The following is a 19,906-nucleotide window of genomic DNA, read 5'->3' as shown; positions in this document are numbered from 1 at the left end:
CGAGGGGACGCTTCACCCCCCGGGGCGGCCCCGATGGCGGCGCGCGGGCGGGGACGGGGCACCGGGCGGTCACGCCGGGGCTGGGGGGGGCCAGCGCGCGCTCACGCGGGACGAGGGGGGGGGCCGGGCCGGAGCCCGGTTCCCCCCCGCACCGGGGAGGCAGCGCGCGGCCACAGCAGCCGCGACGGACGGCCAGGACCCGACCCGCGCCCGGGCACGCGCGCCAGAGCGGGAGACGCGGCCGGGGGAGGGAAGACGGCCCCCCCGTCGACACACCACGCCACCGCCGGGCCGGAGGCGGCGGCAGACACGGATGGGAGGCCGCAGCGGGCCTGGGAAGCGCCAAGCACACCGGGGCGCGGCACCGGGGCAGCAGCCGGATGGGAGGAGGGCCACCAGACGGCTCAGCGGCGAGGGACTAGGCGCCGGAAACAGGAAAAGCAGCGGGGGAAAGGACCGCGGGCCGCCGCGAGGGGGCTCAGGGACCCTTCAAAGGCGCCTCAGAGCCCGAGGTCGGCCACCGGGGCACACGGGGTCCCACCGCCCGAGGCCTCCAGCACAAGGGCGGTCCCGTGGCACCCGAGGATGCCGACCCGGCCCCCGGCGGGCCCTGGCAACCTCGCGGGGCTCGGGCCACAACCACCACGCCACCGTCACGACCGGCCCCCAGAACGCTCTCCCGCACGCGCAGCAACGCCAACCCCCCTGCACCCTGCTCGACCAGAGACCCTCCTCACGAGGGGCCGAGAGCACTTCGCCCGGGGACGACCACCCCCCCAAAGCCGTAGCGGCTGGGGAGGGGACAACACCCAACAGCGGCGAGGCCGGTTTCGGTCCCAAGAGGGCGGATCGGGGGCACGACGTGCCTTCAGCCATCTGGTCGAGGCGGGCACGGAGGGGGTGGGTCGGCGGTGACGGGGAGGGGGCGCAGGGCGGGCGAGGGCCGGGAGCGCGTGGGGGGAGTGGTTCGGGGGAAGGGCGCGCGCCAACGAAGACGCGAACCGGGCCACCGGGTAAACGTGCACGGGATCCCACCGCCACCAGCATGAGAGCGGTCCCGCGACGCCCGGGACGCCGGCCGGCCTCAGCACCCTTGGCGGGCCCCCCCCCCGCGAACCAGGCCCCACCACGGCTGGGACCCAAAAACCCCACGTGACCCCCGCCGCAGGGGCCCAGCAGAACCTCCGTCCATCCGTCTGGTCCATCCCGGAGTCACGACCCAGGGGAAGCAACCCCCAGGCGAGAGCGGCCCGACCCGTGCCCGCACGCCACCCCCGGCGGCAACTCGGGACGGGAGCGGGCGGGAGACAGCCGCTCGCACGGCACGGGGAAGCGGGACGCGCGGGGGCGCCCCACCCCTCGGGAGACACAGCACCGCGAGGGAGTGGCCGCACGCGCACTCGCACGCACGCGGGAGCCCCGCGCGCCGGACGCCGGCCAGGCCCAGCGGGATCCTCCCCCGACTCGGAGGGGGGAGGCGCAGGCCGCGGTAGGCAAAGAGCGGCGCTCGGCCCCGCCGCGGGGCCGGCAGACCCCTCACGGAGAGGGGGCTCTGCCCAACACGCAACGGTAGTCACCCCGCATCGGTGGCCACTACGCGCAGAGGAGGGGCGGCAGCTGGGGGGTTCCGGTACCCCAAGGCACCCTCTCGGATCGCTAGAGAAGGCTTTCTCACCGAGGGCGCATCGCCCCCACCCATTCGTCCCCCGACCGGGCCCCGCTAAACGGCTCTCCAAAGGCCGCCAAGGGCTCGGGGGGCGGGGGTAGGTCTGCGGCAAGGGGCAGGCACAGGGCAATCCTGAGCGCTCACGGCTGGGGCCCAACAAGGAGACCGTCCTTGCCCCGCCACGCACACCATGCTCGCGTCACCGCCCGGAAAGAGCTCCGTGCCTCCGGCGAGGCCACGAGAGGCGGAGACGGACGTGGCATGCTGGGGCGAAGAAACGGCACCCCTCGGCTGGCCAAGCGCCACAGCGCTGGCTCGGCCCGCCGCGATCGCTCACACACCCCGCCACGTCCAGGCCCCCCCAGCACGGCATGCGCCAGGGGGACGACGAGGCGCCCGCATCCCCATGGGGGGGGCAGGTGGTCCTCCCTTACCGACTCCACCACCCGCTCCTCGGACTACGCCACCAACAGCGGTGGCCCGAGGGGGTCGCTGGGAACAGGAAACGACGCCACCGCTCGGCCTCGGGCACCTGAGACAACCTGGAGCGCTCCAGGGGCACCACGGAGGGCCAGGCGCAACGCGCTCAGCACGCCCAGGCGGTGAGCAGCGCGGCGTCGGGACGGCCCTCCCCATGGCAGGGAGAGCCGCTCACCACACGAAGCCAAGAAAGGCAAGCGAGAGTGTCCGCTGCGTCAGAGGACCCCGGTCCCACGGACACCAGGAGGCCGAACGTGGGAGGGCGGGGTCGGGCCGGAGTCCACACCCCCCCCGCGCCCTCCCCGCACCGCCACAGCAGGCGGAGGAGGAGGAGGAGCGCGAAGGGCCCGCGGGCAGAACGAGAAGAGCGGTCCCATTCGCCATGAATGTCCGTCCCTCGTCTGACGCGGCTTAGGCCCGGCCCGGGAGAGCACGAGATCACCACATCGATCGGCAGAATGTGCCCAGGGAGGTCCCGAGGGGGGGAAAGCCCGGCGAGGACAGCAACCAGAGGGACCTGCTTTCAGCCTCGCCAGCACCCCTCGACCCCAGGGCGAGAGCAGCCGGACAACCCAAGGAAGGAGGACGCCTGACACGTGGCACGGAGCCTTGCGGGACAAGGGTTGTCACGACCGCAGCCAGGTGCCCGCAGTGGGGAGCGCACGGGGTAAAGCACCCACGCCGCCTGCCCACACCGCCCTCGGGTGCTGGAGACCGGAGGCGGCACCACGGCCTGGACCATCTGGAGGCACCCGAGCCGGCGCACAGGCCCACGCGGACGGCTCAAGTAAGCGAGGGCACAGCCGGGCTTGGCACCATGGTCAAGCCCAGAGGTCCCCCCCGCCCCGCACACGCCCAGAGGTCCCCATCTCTAAGGCGACAGTCGCCAAAGCACAGCGTGTCAGCACCTACCTGGCAACAAAAAGTGCTCATTTCAGGTGACAAAATCACCACGCCGACTGCCGGGGCCTAGACACAAGTCACCGGGACCTCCTGGGACCGTAGCCAGGCCACCGGCCCCAAGCACCGTTCCATCAGCCCCGGCCCCTGGAGCCCCCAGGGCCATCTGGTCGACCCCGGGAGCGTGGCGGCAGCCGGGACCGACGGGGGACTCGCGGGAGGTGGAGCGGGCCGGGTAGGCCCTCCCCCAGTCCGCCTGTCGTCCCCACGTCAGGACTTAGAAAAATCACCAAAGTCCTGCGGAGGCACCTGTGGACGCCCTGCTCCCCGGCCCTCAGGACGGCCCCACGCCTGTCCCATGCCGGCCCCATGCCGGTCCCCGACTCCCAGTTGGGACTGGGGGGGGGAGGGGGCGATACCACGGAGGCGTCCCCGACGGCCGGACCGCAATGGGAATCGCGGCCGGGCCCCTGGGGCGCCATATCCGTGCCTCCCCTCGCGACCCGATCCGGTCCGGTCCGTTCCGGTCCCCTCCGGTCCCCACCTCCGCAGCGGGCCTCGGAAAGCTTGGTAAGAAAATCGGGTCAGACGACCGGAACCCCACGCGTGCCCCGTGGCCGGGCCCGTCACGCCATCCACGGGCTTCCTCTCAAGGCTCGAGCGCGACACGGGAGAAAACCGCGCGACACGGAAGGCCCGACGACCGACCGGAGCCACCGGCCGGATGGCGTCCGGGCGCCGGACACACCCGCTCCCATTCCCCCACGGGCCGAGGAGGGGACACCGGTGGGTGCTGGTCGACCCGTCCAGGCGACCCCCACACCCTTCTCAGGGAGCGAGGCGGTGGCGGCGTCACACCCTCACAAGCCTGGAGGTTCAATCTCCCGCGAGCCGATCGCGCGCCGACACCCCAGAGAGAGCGGGACAATCACGCTAGTGTCACCGGCTTCCTGGAACTCCGGCTTGGGGACCGCAGCCAAATGCCATCCCTTACTGACATCGGCGACGCTCTGGCAGGGTGACGCTATATAAAAGCGGCCGCCAGGTGGCGCCCGACAACCGGCGCAAAGGACACCGAGACAGATCCAGATCGCGGGCCCGTGAAGGCGCACAGCCGGCCGCCCGGCCACCCGATCTTGTCCCGGCCCCACCTCGGAGGGGCGGGCAGAGGGTGTGGGGCGCGCGGACCCGGGGCGTCGGCCTCGGGAGCCCCCGACCAGCGCGGCACGGCTGCAGCACCCCAGGGCAGACCGGGAAAACGTGTCTGGGCCGCTCCAGCCGGAAAGGGAGCCGGCTGGCCGCGGGACACGCGCGTACGCATGCGCTCACGCCCACGCACGCACGCCCACGCACGCACGCACGACCCCGCCGGAAGCGGACGTGGGCGGAAAATTCCCCAAAGGGGCGCGCGTGGGTGGCTCAGTCGCTAAGCGTCTGCCTTCAGCTCGGGTCACGATCCCAGGGTCCTGGTTTCCAGCTCCCCGTCGGGCTCCCTGCTCACCGGGAAGCCTACTTCTCCCTCTCCCGCTCCCCCTGCTTGTGTTCCCTCTCTCGCTGTCTGTCTGTCTGCCTGTCTGCCTGTCTGCCTGCCTGTCTGTCTCTCTCTCTCTCTCTCTCTCTCTCTCTCTCTCTCTCTCTGTGAAATAAATAAATAAAATCTTAAAAAAATAAAATAAAATTCCCCGCAGACACCGGCAGGCCCCAGAGGCCCGGCCGGCATTACGCGGGCTTCCCACAGCGGCACACGGGCGGTGCCCTGGGCCTCTGGGAGGACTTAAGACAAATTTCGGGGGGCAGGCAGGGAACGGAAAACAGAGACCGTGTGAGTACTCCTAGAACAACAACGGTTGAACCATTTTTCTTCTATCATTTCAAGGGGAGGAAGTCTCTCTCAAGCATACGAAGAAAGCTCAGGAGGGCAGAAAGGGGGTGATTGACACACGCCCCCAGAAAGGTGCACACTGAATCCCTCTCTGCGTGTACCACGATGACATCCAAGGACAACAAACAGGCATGGGGGAACATCCGTGCAAAGGCAGGTGTGGCGATAAGAATATCGGTTTCCCCCGAAACCGCCTGGGTGGCTCAGTCGTTGAGCGTCTGCCTTCGGCTCAGGGCATGATCCAGGCGTTCTGGGATTGAGCCCCGCATCAGGCTCCTCCGATGGCAGCCTGCTTCTTCCTCTCCCACTCCCCCTGCTTGTGTTCCCTCCCTCTCTCACTGGCTGTCTCTCTCTCTCTGTCAAATAAATAAATCAACCAGTATTTAAATATATATATATATATATATATATATAATATTATATATTAATATATTTATATTTAACGTTTTTATTAAATACATTTAATATGTTTAAATATATTATATATTTATTTTATTGTATATTTATTATATTTTTATTTATATAATATATAAATAAATAATATATTTATTATATATAAATATATATTATATATTTATTAAATATATTTAATATATTTAATATTATATATATATTATACACACACACACACACACACACACACACATATATCTCGGTTTCAGCATCTGTGACCATAACCCGGAAACACACGGTGGGGGGGGGCGGGGGGGGAGGAGGAGGCGCGGAATGGGGAGGAAGGGAGTTAAAATAGCCATTCACTAAACAAATCCAGCTCCGGGACATCCGCGCATTCCAACACTAGGACACGGGGGGGGGGGGGGGGGGGGGGGTAAGAGAGGAAGGGAGGGTGGGTGGTGCTTGAGAAGAGGTAAATAATTGATGATGAAATGTTCCATGATATTAAGGAGAAAAGAAAAACCAGGCGTAGCACTTCCTCTGGCGTGTAAAGGAAAAAAAGTTTTTTGTTTTTTTTTTTTTCTTCCTTTTTTCGTCTTTCAAGTACACGTATTTCAGGGCACCTGACTGGCTCTGTCGGAGGAGGACCGGGTGACTCTTGATCCGCAGGGGTCGTGAGTTCCAGCACCACGCTGGATGGGCATAGAGATTACTTAAAATTAGAAAGCTTTAAAAAACAAACACACAAACCACAGACGCGGAGCAGCATTAAGCATCCAAGACATACACCTGTCTTGGGGCGCCTGGGTGGTGCAGTCGGTTGGTTGGGCAGCTGCCTTTGGCTCGGGTCATAGCCCCAAGGTCCTGGAACAGAGCCCCCCATCACGCTCCCTGCTCAGTGGGGAGTCTGCTTCTCTCCCTCCCTCTGCCGATCCCCCTGCTTGTGCTCTCTCACTCACGCCCTCTTTCTCAAATAAATAAAAATCTTTATTATGGAAAGAAAAAAAAAAGATAAACACCTGTAAACAGGAAGTAGTCAGAGGAAAACATCCACAGTAGCAGAGGATGCGACATTAGAGGGCAGCAGAGCAGCATCCTAGCCAGGTGCTATGGCGCTTTACTGCTTTCTGTGCCCCGTAGGGACCTTTAAAAAAACCTCACCCTCCTATCCAGGGAGGAGAGGGCAGAAGCAACCTCCAGCAAGACTTCCTTTGATTAAAGGGAACTCTTATTACATTCACCTTCACCATTTGAACATGGGCTTTTAATGGTTTCCTTTCCAAGCCTTTCTCTTTGCCTTCTTCTTACCTGTGTGAATCCCTGATCCCACAGTCACAACATCCCCCCCCCCGCCACCACCAGAACACACACACACACACACACACACACACACACACACACACACACACGGATGAAAACTGTTCTCTGTACACCATACATCCTGAGCACTGCGAAAGTAAATGAGGAAACGCGGACAAGAGAGAAATCAAGCAAATACCGTAACTCTGAAGGCTGGACATCTACTGAGTTGAGAGAACTGACCAAACATCAGAAACTTGAAATGAAGGTTTTCCTTTAAAGTTGATTCTTCCTTAGTGGGCTAAACTACCTACGTTCTTTACCGGTATTTCCTCAACTCAAGAGTGCGGCGATCCAAAGGCGGTTTCGCGGTAAAAAGTTTGTGGGTGCCGTCTTGACATTTGCTTTGCACGTACACATATTTCAGGGCACCAGGCTGGCTCGGTCAGTCGGAGGACCACGCGACTGCGACTCTTGATCTGCAGGGGTTGTGAGTTCCAGCACCACACTGGATGGGTGTGGAGATTACATAAACAAGCGGATGGGCAAAAGGAATTAAAATCGCTACGGTGATTTCAAACAAAACAAGTGAAAACAAAACAAAACTCGGAAATAAAGTCGCCCCTGGCTTAATGCTTATTTCTAGACGCGACGACAGAGACCTGTGAGGTTGCCAGACAAAGAGCTATCACGGAACAGATACCCAAACAGATACGCCCAAGCCCAACAGAGGTTTGACAAATGCTCAAAGGCCACTCGAAGGAGGAAAGATGGCCCACCTCCCCGTGACATCAGAGGACGGTAATCAGACATCCACAGACCAAGCACGCAGGCAGGCAGGCAGACAAAGGAACAAGAAAGCTGGGGCGCCCGGGTGGCTCAGTCGGTTAAGCGTCTGCCTTCGGCTCAGGTCATGATCGAAGGGTCCTGGGATCAAGCCCCCCCATCGGGGGCTCCCTGCTCACCAGGGAGTCTGCTTCTCTCTCTCTCTCTCTCTCTCTCTCTCTCTCTCTCTCTCTCACACACACACACACACACACACCCTCCTCCCCGCTTGTCCCCCCCCGCCAAAAAATTGTTTAAATTAAAGAAAGAAGGAAAGCAAGCAAGCAAGCTTTGACCTAAACAGCCACACTTCACCCCTCACACAAATGTGAACTCAAAATGGATCACACACTGCCATGGGAAACATAAAACTGGAACACACCGGGGGGGGGGGGAGCTCTAAGAGAAAAATTGAGGAACTAGGGCCAGGCAAAGAGAGTTTAAGACTTGACACCAGAGGCATGATCCATGAAAAAGACACGGAGAGGTGGGAAGTCATCAAAATTAAAAACCTAGGCTCTGTGAAACACCCTCTCAAGAGGGCCAAGTGACAAAGGACACGCAGAGGCCTGGGGGATTTGGGGGGGGGGGGCTTGTGGCTCAGAGAGAAACAAAATGAGGAAACGCTCCCAGAGGTTGGATCAGGGTCACCAGGTGAACAGCGGTACAATCCGTTCAGATAGGAGGTCTGGCGCACGGCCAAGGCAAGGAAGAAGACCAAGATTTTAGGGTTAGGTCCCCTTGAATAGGTCGTGTCCACGAGGCTACCGAGTCAGAAAATCAGCTAGGCAGTTTTATCTCTAATTCCGAATGGACATGAAGTCTGGGGTTTATAAGCAGAAAGTCCATAAGCGATCACCCAGAGGCGATTAAACACAGAGAAACACCGTAGCAACAATAGACTCTGTAGGGCCCAGGGTCGAACTAGGGCCAGCGGGGTGGGGGTGGGGGTGGGGGTGGGGTGGGGGTGGGGGGGACACTTCACATTTTAACACCCAGCCTAAGGAGCCCATGCTGAAGAACACTGCCGCTGCAGAGGAGGACCGTCAGGAACGGTAGGAACGACAGGAGCAAGACACCGCCAGCTGTCAGGAACTACAGAGGGGATGAGAGATTCCCGAGGAACAAGGACCAATGAGCCACTTACCCAGACTGCCCTCAAGGAAACCAGAACATGTCACCCCTGAAAGGTGCCTCATCGGTACATGGCTTACTTTGAATTCAACTCACTGGAGACACAGCAGCTGCAGGAAGGATATTCCGACCCTTCTTTTCTTCGTGAGAGCAAGAGGTCGAACTCCCGTGTGAAAGGTACCTGCCCTGGAACCAGGAAGAAGACAGACATTCTTCATCACCAGAGACAAGGGGAGGGGACCGGGAGAATTAGGGTCTGAACAATCCACGTCAATAAACCCTCTTCGACCACCCCCTGTCTTCCCGGGGACGTCTCTCACCGCGGCCTACCGACCTGCCTGCCCCTTGCCCGAACCCCTTTGTCTTCTCCATTCTTCACAAGTTGGCTGATGCCTTGTCTTTACTCTCCTGCCCCGTCCATGTAAACACCCACTAACCGTCGTATGCCCTTCTCCCGTGAATCTCTTGTGTCGGTCGCCATCCTAGGCCCAGCCAGAGACCCCCAAGAGGGTAGAGGAGACTCTCTCCTTCCCCGCCCCTCCCCCCCCCCCACCGCGGGGCCTAGACTGTCCAACTGGAATGTCGGTGTCGGACTTGATGAGGAGAGCGAAGGCAAGAGAAATGAAGCGACAATGAGGTCTCCTTACAACTTGCAGCCCGCCGATAAATCCCTGAGACATACAGGGTGTAACAGCCCTACAACTCTCTCAAGGATTTTTTTTTTTTTTTTAACGTTTTACCGATGAGGATTTGCTGTAGTCAGTGTCACTTCACTCTCATAACCACAGACGCCCAGAATATGCTAACACCCCTCTATCAACCTGTGGCCCACTGACACACATCTAAAGGGCCTCATGACTCCCGCTTTGCTAAAACAGTAGGGACCGACCTTACCTTGACAAGAGCTAGCCCTGCAAGGTCTCGGAGACCTTGCTCTCAGTATACACAAATTCCTTAGAGACTTACCTTAGCCCTAACCCCCACTCACTAGAAACTGTATCACCAGTTAACGCCTCACAGTCCCAGTGCGGCTCTTTCCGCCCACAGATCCCGTCCCCATGCTATAATAAAAGCACCTGGTTGCACCAGAAACATCTCAAGAATTCTTTCTTGACCGCGTGCTTGGCAGCTCCACATCAGGTCTGCTTGTCTGTCTGTTCTTGTGTTTGTCCCTTCATGCGTGTGTGTGTGTGTGTGTGTGTGTGTGTGTACACGTGTGTACGTATCTGTCCGTCTGTCTAGTGGGGCTTTATTTATTTCTTTAGAGCGATTTGGGGTTCACTGCAAAACTGACTGGCGAATACGGACGGTACCCATATGCCACCTGCTCTGCCATCGCTCACTGCTCCCCGCCCCACCACCCAACATGCAGAGGCGCAGGTGTGCTCCCTCAGAGCTTCCCACTCCCCCATCTGTGCCAGAGCCGGTGTGTTGATTACAATGGATGAATCTACACTGAGGCATCATCATCACCCATTCAGAGTCCAGAGTTTACGCTAGGGTTCACTCTTGGTGTTGTCCATTCTATGGGTTTTGACAAAGGTATCTTACCATCATAGTAGCACACTCAGTAGTTCCACTGCCTTAAAAATCCTCTGTGTTCTGCCTGTTCATCACCCCCCCCCACACCCCCAACCCCGCCAAAACCCCTGGCAGCCTACAGATCTTTTTTTTTTTTTTCTTCCCTCCCTCCCTCCCTTCATCTTTCTTATTACTAGTGTGGATATCATTCGTTTATTATAAAAAAGAGACACGGAAATTATTTACGTAATGCAGGACTGCACAACTTCAGTGGACTGGGTAGTTTCACATGACGCCGTTTCAATAATGATTTATTTCAGGCTACATCTTTTCTGAGAATGTCACAATCCATGTCACCTACAACTACTTCGATGCCTCCATACTCTGGGAGAAGAAATTTCTCGCCAACTTGCATGCCAACTGGTTGAGTCTCTCCACCCTTTTCCTTTAGAGCCTCATCCAATAGCTACTCCTGTTGCTTGCAGTCCTTGTCCTGGAGATTTTTATGGGAGCACAATGCCTCCTTTGGTTACAATGTTGGCTGCACTCCTTTGACCTAAAACCTGGTCAAAGAGGGGGAGAAACCCTCTCTAAACGCCTGTCCGGCCATGACGCTGTCCGCTGCAGTTTGTACTCTGCTCTCCAGCCTACTGATTTCAGTTCTGTCTCCTCCACAATGTCACATTTAGTGGGAACCGTGAGTTATGTTCACCATCTCAGATTGGCTTCTCTCAGTCAGGAATACACATGTACGGTTCCCCCACCTGGCTCCCCACAGCTACCCATAGTTCCATAGCTCGCTCATTTCTTTCCAACGCCCCCGAAAAACATTCCATGGCCTGGATGTACCCCAGTCTACATATCCATTGACCTCCTGAGGGACTTCTTGGTTGCCTCCAAGGTCAGGCAGTTATGAATGAAGCTACCGTGAACGTCTGTGTGCAGGTTTCTGTGCAGACGTCAGTTTTCAACTCATTTGGGCCGTTGATAAATACCAAGGAGTGGGATTGCTGGGTCGTACGGTAAGAGTGTGTTTAGCTTGGAAAGGCATCGCCCATATTTGTGGCATTTTTTGGATGATAGCTGAGAGCAGGGCAGCACACTGAAGGAACAAGGTCATGAAGGAGGTAGAATTCAAAGATGCTGGAAAGGAAGATGTCACCAAGGCACGACCTTTACCTCCATCCTCGTAGGGTTTGTGGCTGACCCTGAGGATGACATTGACATGAGACAGATGACCAGGAAAAGGAGCATACAAATTTGTTTCCTACAAGTGTCACATGACAAAGCCCTCCTGAGGAAACGAAGATCCTGAGAAGGAGCAAACCCTAAATGCTTGTATATTGGGTTGAACAAGGAGAGGCGATTGTGGGAGGGTAACTCAACAATGTGGCGAGGCTATAGGAACGTTAAGGATGTAAAACAAAACAAAACAAACAAAAAAGCAAGATCTGTTTGTCCAGAATTCTCATTCTCATTCTGAACTTCCTGTCCTTGAAGATCAGAATGTTACTCACGGGGCACCTGGGTGGCTCAGTCTGTTAAGGTTAAGTGGCTGCCTTCAGCTGAAGTCAGATCTCTCAATCCCGGCATCCTGGGATTGAGCCCTGCCTTGGCCTCTTTGCTCAGCGGGGAGTCTGCCTCTCCCTCTCCCTCTGTCCTTCCCCCCCTACTCATGCGTGGGCTCTCGCTCACCCTCCCTCCCTCCCTCCCTCCCTCTCTCTCAAATAAATAAAATCTTTTTAAAAACTTTTAAAAAAAGAATGTCTCTCACTCCCCTTCTGGCATAGGGAAGACATCTTCCAGGGGGATGGGTGGGGGAAGCTTCTGGGGAGAAAAGGGGGAGAGTCAGGTACCCTCCTTGCACCTGCGGGGCGGGGGGGGGGGGGGGGGGTTGGGTTGGGTGTGTGTGTGTCTGCTGCTGCCGCCGCTGCTGCTTTGTAGAAGTGTCTACAGTTCAAAACAGTACTCTGGTTTCCTTTATATCTAAAGCTTATCTCGGGTTTGGGGTTTGGGTTTGGACAGGAGGAGGGAGGGCCACATTTTCTTCTGACAGAGTGGAGAAAGAGAAGAGGGGTGCGGGCTTGTGCATATTCTTTTCCATCTTGGGGTGAGCGGAGGATTCAGATTCAGCTCTTGCCAGATGAGATCTAATTTCTCCATAAACAATCAGGCAAAATATCAGGCAAACAGAGGGCGAGTAAGCGTTAGAAGACCATGGACAAGATGGGTTCCAAAGCAATGATTTCATCAGAGGAACGTGAATGCCAAAGATTTCCAGGGACCATGTTTATGGATGACTTGGTGTGTAGGTCATTTCAAATTTACAGTGCTACCATCCATCCGGTCACTTCAGCATACTGTCTCCAGCTCACACGAGCAGTGTAGTCGTGCAAATATAATATGGGGCTCATCCAGGGATGGGATTGTGCCAGAGAAAGGGAGACAGCAGCATGTAATTGAGCCTAAGGAGTGTCCAAGAGAGTGACTCTCTAAAGTACATCGAGGCAGAAGGAGACCGGCTGGATTTTTTGTTTGCTTGCTAGGTGTTTGTGGCAATGGGGTGGATGTGGGTGGGTGTTGTTTATTTTCTGGACAAGGTGAAGGGACCCTTCAAGTGGAAGTATTTGCACAAGGGGTCTTGCAGGATGGGAGGGTGCAGCTCAGTCCCTTTACCAAGAAAAAAGGAGAATCAGACCTTTTAAGAACTAGGCAAGGAGAGGAGTCTAGCTTTGGTTATTGCAGCACCCAGGCACCTCGGCAGAAACAACAGAAGGTTCCCAAAAGGAACCGAGTTGCAGGAATCAGCGTGAGCAGGCCCCATCACCCTCAGCTCTCAGCTCTCAGCCCTCAGCCCTCAGCCACCTCCCCACCGGGGCAGGAGGCGTCTATAATCCAGTCTGAGCTCCAGATCTGGGTCCCGCCCCCCCTCACCCCCACCCACCTACAGGGCTCCCCTGCCCTCTTCTCAGCCAGAGACACATATGGGAGGGTGGTCCCAGAACAAATCTCCCCACATCCACAGAAATCTTGCCAGCACTTTGACCACTTGGCCTTGAGACACCAACTCATCTGTACCCGTGCATGATTTTTTCCTTGGACCAGGGGCCTAGTTCACCACTTAGGACGAACAGCAAATCCCCGCTTCCCCCCCTCCCCACCCTCCCCGCAGCCTATGGTTCCCAATTCGACCGGACAACATCAGTTGGGGGGGCGGGGATGGGGGAGCAGCTGAAGGGAGGGTCAGGGTGATCCATTCTAATGGGCCTCATTCAATCGTATCATTCAAATGCAGAAAGCTTTCTGTTAAAGTCAGAGCCTGGGGCTTCTCTCCACTGAATGGCTTTCCCAAACTTCCCCAACCCTTAGGCTGCAGCTTGCAAACTTCTGGGAAGAAAGGGAGGGAGGGAGGGAGGGAGGGAGGGAGGAGGGTAAGGGGAAAAAGGGGAAAGAGGATGTCCGAAGAGTTCACCTCATCTGGGTGTCAGTCCTTCATTCCATTTCTATGAAACATGGACAGAGGCCTGCCTTCTGTCACTGCCTCAAGCTGAAGTAAGGTGCAGTAGAGGCTTTGGAATGGAAGGGTCTGATACAGTGCAGGTCGCAACTTTTGGTCCCTTGTGTTATTGGAGGGGGTCTCAGAGATAGTTCCTTATCTGAGAACTTGGATATTTTTCTACATGGTTTCATTGATTTTATCCCCAAGTATACTCTATGGAATAGTAACAGCATAGCATGACCCAACTGTCTCATTCTGTCTCAGATTGATCTGATCCGGCGGGCCTCGTGGGCCTCGGAGAGTACAGACCGGTAAATTAGCCTGAGCCCCTCCCCCCCAGGACGGGGGCGGGGGGGGGGGGGCAAAGGTCGTGGTGGTTAAGGGCTTCTTGTAGCCAAGTAGCTTAGTGTTTGGTTTTACCTCTATGGGTTCTTTTTTTTTTTTTTCCTTTACATATCTTTATTAAGTAATCTCTACACCCAACGTGGGGCTCGAAGTCACAACCCCGAGATCAAGAGTCGCATGTTCTACTGACTGAGCCAGCCAGGTGCCCCTATTTATATGGGTTCTTATTTCCAAACAGGAGTTAATAGAGGTGCCGCAAGCGGAGTTAACTATCACAGACTCGGCCTCATTCAGCAAGCAATCCGGTAGTTCATAAGAGGCATTTCTATGGAAACAAAAGGAAAACACTGGTTAATGGTTGGAACAAGGGATAAACCCAGTGTCTAAGTCCAGAGTACTACCGGTGAGAAGGTCTCTAGGATGTCAGGCTTGAAGCATCCTCAGATAGAGTGAGGGTGGGCAGGGGCAATCTGACGAATTTTTCTGGTGTGTAGTTCAAATGTCTCATTTTGAGTGGCCCATAGAGCAACAGGCACAAAGATTGTCTATGTACGAGCTATTGTTGCCATTTCCCTGAAATTTATTTCAAGTTGACCAGCTTTCACTTGCCACACTTCAGGAAAAAGGGCACTTTCAGTTCTTAATGATTGTAAGGTAAGAGAATGGGAGAATGTTGGAAACCTTAGTTTGAACAGTCATAGTCAGAGACTCAAGGAAACCCGAAGGATTCAGGATCCAGTCCAGGTTTATAGGCAAACAACATATGTTCAAAGATAATTCATCAGAACTAGCACCTAACACCTACAAAAGTGTGTTATTGAAATACAGTCTTTCTCCCTAAAGTCACCTTCATTCCTGTCAAAGATAGCCAAATGAAGATTAATTTGTTTGTAAAACAAGCCCAGTTTTTAACAAACATGGCCTAATCATCTACGTAAGCACAGCAAAAATAGCAATTGACCAAATCATATATAAGGTTCTTTCTTTCTTTCTTTCTTTCTTTCTTTCTTTCTTTCTTTCTTTCTTTCTTCTTTCTTTCTTTCTTTCTTTCTTTCTTTCTTTCTTTCTTTCTTTCCTCTTTTAAATCTGCTTTGATGTAGCTTTTTATAAGGAATTTTAGATTGAACCTTTAACTGCCTTTTTAAAGCCAAGAGCCAAGCCAAGTATTTCCCATCGGATTTGTCTGCAAGACCTGTAGGTTGAGGTCGATTTCTCTCATCTTGAGGTCCTCCAAATTTCCTGAAGTTCCTGCATCTGTCAGGAGGTGGCATTCTTTACTCACCTGGTAAGACTGAGGAGAACACTGTAAGTAAGGTATCAGGCCAACATTTCCAAGGGGCTTTATTGGCTCCATAAAATCGATCTTTCTTAAAGCTGTCTCATCATATCTGAGTCTATGCTTTGTGTCTCTGAAAGATGACTTTCCAGGGGCACCTGGCTGGCTCAGTCGGTAGAGAGCACGACTCTCTCTCTCTCTCTCTCTCTCTCTCTCTTTTTCCCTTCATTTTTTTAAAGGTTTTATTTATTTGACAGAGAGAGACAGAGAGAGAGAGAGACAGTGAGAGGGGGAACACAAGCAGGGGGAGTAGGAGAGGGAGATGCAGGCTTCCCGCTGAGCAGGGAGCCGGAAGAAGACATGGGGCTCCATCCCAGGACCCTGGGATCGGGACCAGAGCCAAAGGCAGACACTCGACTGACTGAGCCACCCAGGCGCCCCTGTAGATATCTTAAGAGAAAAAGTTTCCTTGACCGTGGAAGAGCAAACACTGGGGGAGGGGGACCAACAATGTTTTGAACCAGAGTCATTAAAAACGCTCATCTTTTTTTCTTAAAAAACAAACAAGAAAACCCAGTCATCATTTTCCTGAATTCATTCAGTTCCATGTTATTACTTTTTGTTCTGTTTAAATGCAGCTTTTTCATATGTTCTGGAAATTCATAGTTTAATTTTAGGATCTGAAGGTTACCAGAAACCTGTATTTGTCAAAGGTCCTTTTTGTGAATCTTCTTGAAGCTGAACGATATTTTGCAAGAGCATCAGAACGGTAACTGTAAATGACACAAGAGTCAAAAATGGACACGGATATTGTATGGAACCAGAAAAGACCCTGAATAGCCAAAGGAATGTTGAAAAAGAAAACCAAAACTGGTGGCATCACAATTCCGGACCTCAAGCTCTATGACAAAGCTGTAATCATCAAGACAGTGTGGTACTGACACAAAAACAGACACACAGACCAATGGAACAGAATAGAGAACCCAGAGATGGACCCTCAACTCTATACTCGACTAATCTTCAACAAAGCAGGAAAAATCCAATGGGGGGGGGGGGGGCGTGCGGGAGACAGGCTCTTCAACAGATGGTGTGGGGAAAATTGGACAGCCACATGCAGAAGAATGAAACTGGACCATTTCCTGACACCAAACACAAAAAACAGACTCAACATGGATGAAAGACCTAAATGGGAGATAGGAATCCTTCCAAATCCTAGAGGAGAACACAGGCAGCAACTTCTGTGACCTCGGCTGCAGCAACTTCTTGCTAGACACATCTCCACAGGCAAGGGAAAGAAAGGCAAACATGAACTATTGGGACTTCATCAGGATAACAAGTTTTTGCCCAGCGAAGGAAACAGTTGACAAAACCAAAAGACAACAGACAGAATGGGAGAAGATATTTGCAAATGACAAATCAGATTAAGTATGTCTATAGAGGGGCGCCTGGGTGGCTCAGTCATTAAGCGTTAAGCATCTGCCTTCGGCTCAGGGCGGGATCCCAGAGTCCTGGGATCGAGCCCCACATCGGGCTCCTCCACTGTGAGCCTGCTTCTTCCTCTCCCACTCCCCCTGCTTGTGTTCCCTCTCTCGCTGGCTGTTTCTCTCTCTGTCAAATAAATAAATAAATAAATAAATAAATAAATAAATAAATAAAATCTTAAAAAAAAAAAGGGGGGGATCTCTATAGAATGTATCAAACTCAACATCCAAAGAACCAATTATCCAATCAAGAAATGGGCAGAAGACAAGAGCAGACATTTCTCCAAAGACGACGTCCAAATGGCCAACAGACCCATGAAAAAAGTCTCCACGTCACCTAGCATCAAGGAAATACAAATCAACACCACAATGAGATACCACCTCACAGCAGTCAGAATGGCTACAATTAACAAGTCAGGAAAGGACAGATGTTGGCGAGGATGTGGAGAAAGGGAAACTCTCTTACAGTGTTGGTGGGAATGCAGGCTGGGGCAGCCACTCTGGAAAACAGTGTGGAGGTTCCTCAAAAATTTGAAACTAGAGCTACCCTACGACTCAGCAATTGCAGTACTGGGTATTTACCCCAAAAATACAAATGTAGTGATCCGAAGGGGTGCCTGCACCCCAACGTTTATAGCAGCAATGTCCACAATAGCCAAACTATGGAAAGAGCCCAGATGTCCATTGACAGATGAATGGATAAAGCAGATGTGGAGGATGGATAGAGAGATAGATAGGTAGCTATAGCTATAGATCTGTATCTATCTATATCTATCTGTATCTAGCTATACATCTGTATCTAGCTATATGTATCTATCTATCTGTCATCTATCTATCATGAAATACTACTCAGCCATCCTAAAAAAGAAGAGAGAGAGAGAGAGAGAGAGAGAGAGAGAGAGAGAGAGAAAGAAAGAAAGAAAGAAAGAAAGAAAAGAAAGAAATCTTGCCATTTGCAATGACATGGATGGAACTAGAGGGTATTATGCTAAGTGGAATAAGTCAATCAGAGAAAGAAAATTATCATATGATCTCACTGATGTGTGTGTGTGTGTGTGTGTGTGTGTGTGTGTGTGTGTGTGTGTGTTTTCCATAAAGAGTTACACGTCATCCTGATGAAGGACACTGCAGAAAGTCACGGAGTTTATTTTCTGTTTTTAGTGTGTGCAAGGCTGTGTGACTCTGATCTTATGGGAGCCAGGGAGGTTTTCTTTTGTTTTCTCATCTTTATGTTTGGAAACCTCCTTTTTAGGGCTTGATTGAAAAAACTTTTTTAAAGATTTTATGTTTATGTAATCTCTACACCCAACATAGGGCTCAAACTCACAATCCCGAGTCCCGACGGAGGACGGAGCCAGCCAGCAGCCAGGCACCCCTTGATTTTTTTTTTTTTTTTAATTGAAGCAAACATGCAATGTGTGCTCAGCGCGGAAATAGAGCCCACGTGTTGAGGTTTTGTGGAGTCATTTGGACCTGGGTAAGTGTGAAGGCCCGGGAGCAGGGCCCACAAATGTTAAAAGTTGACAATTTCTTTGATCAGTATTCACTTAACAGATGATTTATTGAAAGTGCTATTCTATGGCAAACGTCCTTCTATGTTCGGGATACAGCAACAACCAGATAGCTGAAGCTCCCACCTCATGGATTTAAAGTTTCAGTTGGATGTAGAGATAGGTAGGTAGGTAGGTAGGCAGGCAGGCAGGCAGGCAGGCAAGCAAAGAGATTTAAAACATGGCATCGGGGCGCCTGGCTGGCTTGGTCGGTAGAGCGTGTGACTCTTGATCTCGAGGTGGTGAGTTCAAGCCTCACGTTGGTTGTAGAGATTACATAAACATAAAATCTTTTTTTTTTTTTTAAGATTTTATTTATTTATTCGACAGAGATAGAGACAGCCAGCGACAGAGGGAACACAAGCAGGGGGAGTGGGAGAGGAAGAAGCAGGCTCATAGCGGAGGAGCCTGATGTGGGGCTCGATCCCACAACACCGGGATCCCACCCTGAGCCGAAGGCAGACCCTTAACCGCTGTGCCACCCAGGCGTCCCAAACATAAAATCTTTAACAAAGAATAAATGATGGGGTGCCTGGGTGGCTCAATCGGTTGAGCGTGTCTGCCCTAGGCTCAGGTCATGATCCCGGAATCCTGGGATTGAGCCCCGCATCGGGCTCCCTGCTCAGCGGACAGCCTGCTTCTCCTTCTGCCCCTCACCCAGCTCGTGCTGTGCTCTCCCGCGCTCTCTCTCTCTCTCTCTCTCTCTCTCTCTCTCAAATAAATAAATAAAATCTTTTAAAAAATGAACGAACGAACGAACGAACGAACGAACAAAGCCACGGCATCAAAAGTGAGTGCTTGCTTGCTTGGGGGGGGGGGGGAATCAAACCGGAATATCTTTAACCTGTAACATATTCTTTATCGATCCTGCTTTCACTACTTTGCCCGGATTTCATTTTCCACAAGTGACAGTCCCTCCCAAGTGGGCTTCTTTCATCGTAAGACCCGTGTTCTCCCCTTGTCCCGCAGAGAGAGAAGAGCCATGAGAGGCGAAAGTTGGGCAGATCGGTATAAATCTAGGAAATAAAATAATCGTTCCCAAGACCAGTAGCCAAAGTTCTGCTTCCGTTTAGGACCCGATGTGTTAAAAAAGCATGTATGGTCGTTGGCTTGGAGAAAGGGGAGGAGGCCGAAGTATCATCCTAAAGAACAGAGTAGGGGGAGAAACAGAAGTGAAAAGATCGAAGAACTGGTTTCCCCATCCATAGCCTTTGAAATGATTTGGTGTCTTCTCCTAAGAGAGAGCCCATTGTCCGTCCAATATTTCATACCGCTTTTCACAAAGTATCACAACACAACACAACACAACACATTGCACAATCCCGTGCCTCCAAACCGTCTACGCAATCCTAATGCGTCCTATCTGCGTTCTATTCTATCATGTGACTAGAGCATCATGTACTTCACCATTCCGCTGTTGTTTGACATTCAGGTGAATTCCAACTTCTGTTCGGGGTGCGTGGGGGGCGGTGTGTGTGTGTGTGTGTGTGTGTGTGTGTGTGTGTGCGCGTGCGCGCGCCGTATCTATTGCTGCTGTGCAGCGATCTGATCCTCAGGGTGTATCACCCTAACACCGCAATGGCTTGAAACAACATCTCTTTATCATTTCCTGGTGCTTGCCTTGGGTGGCCACGTGGTTTCTACCGGTGTAC

The sequence above is a fragment of the Ursus arctos genome, unplaced genomic scaffold (assembly GCF_023065955.2).
Source record: "Ursus arctos isolate Adak ecotype North America unplaced genomic scaffold, UrsArc2.0 scaffold_33, whole genome shotgun sequence".
Classification (NCBI taxonomy): Eukaryota; Metazoa; Chordata; class Mammalia; order Carnivora; family Ursidae; genus Ursus; species Ursus arctos.
Note: the sequence above shows the minus strand (reverse complement) of the source record.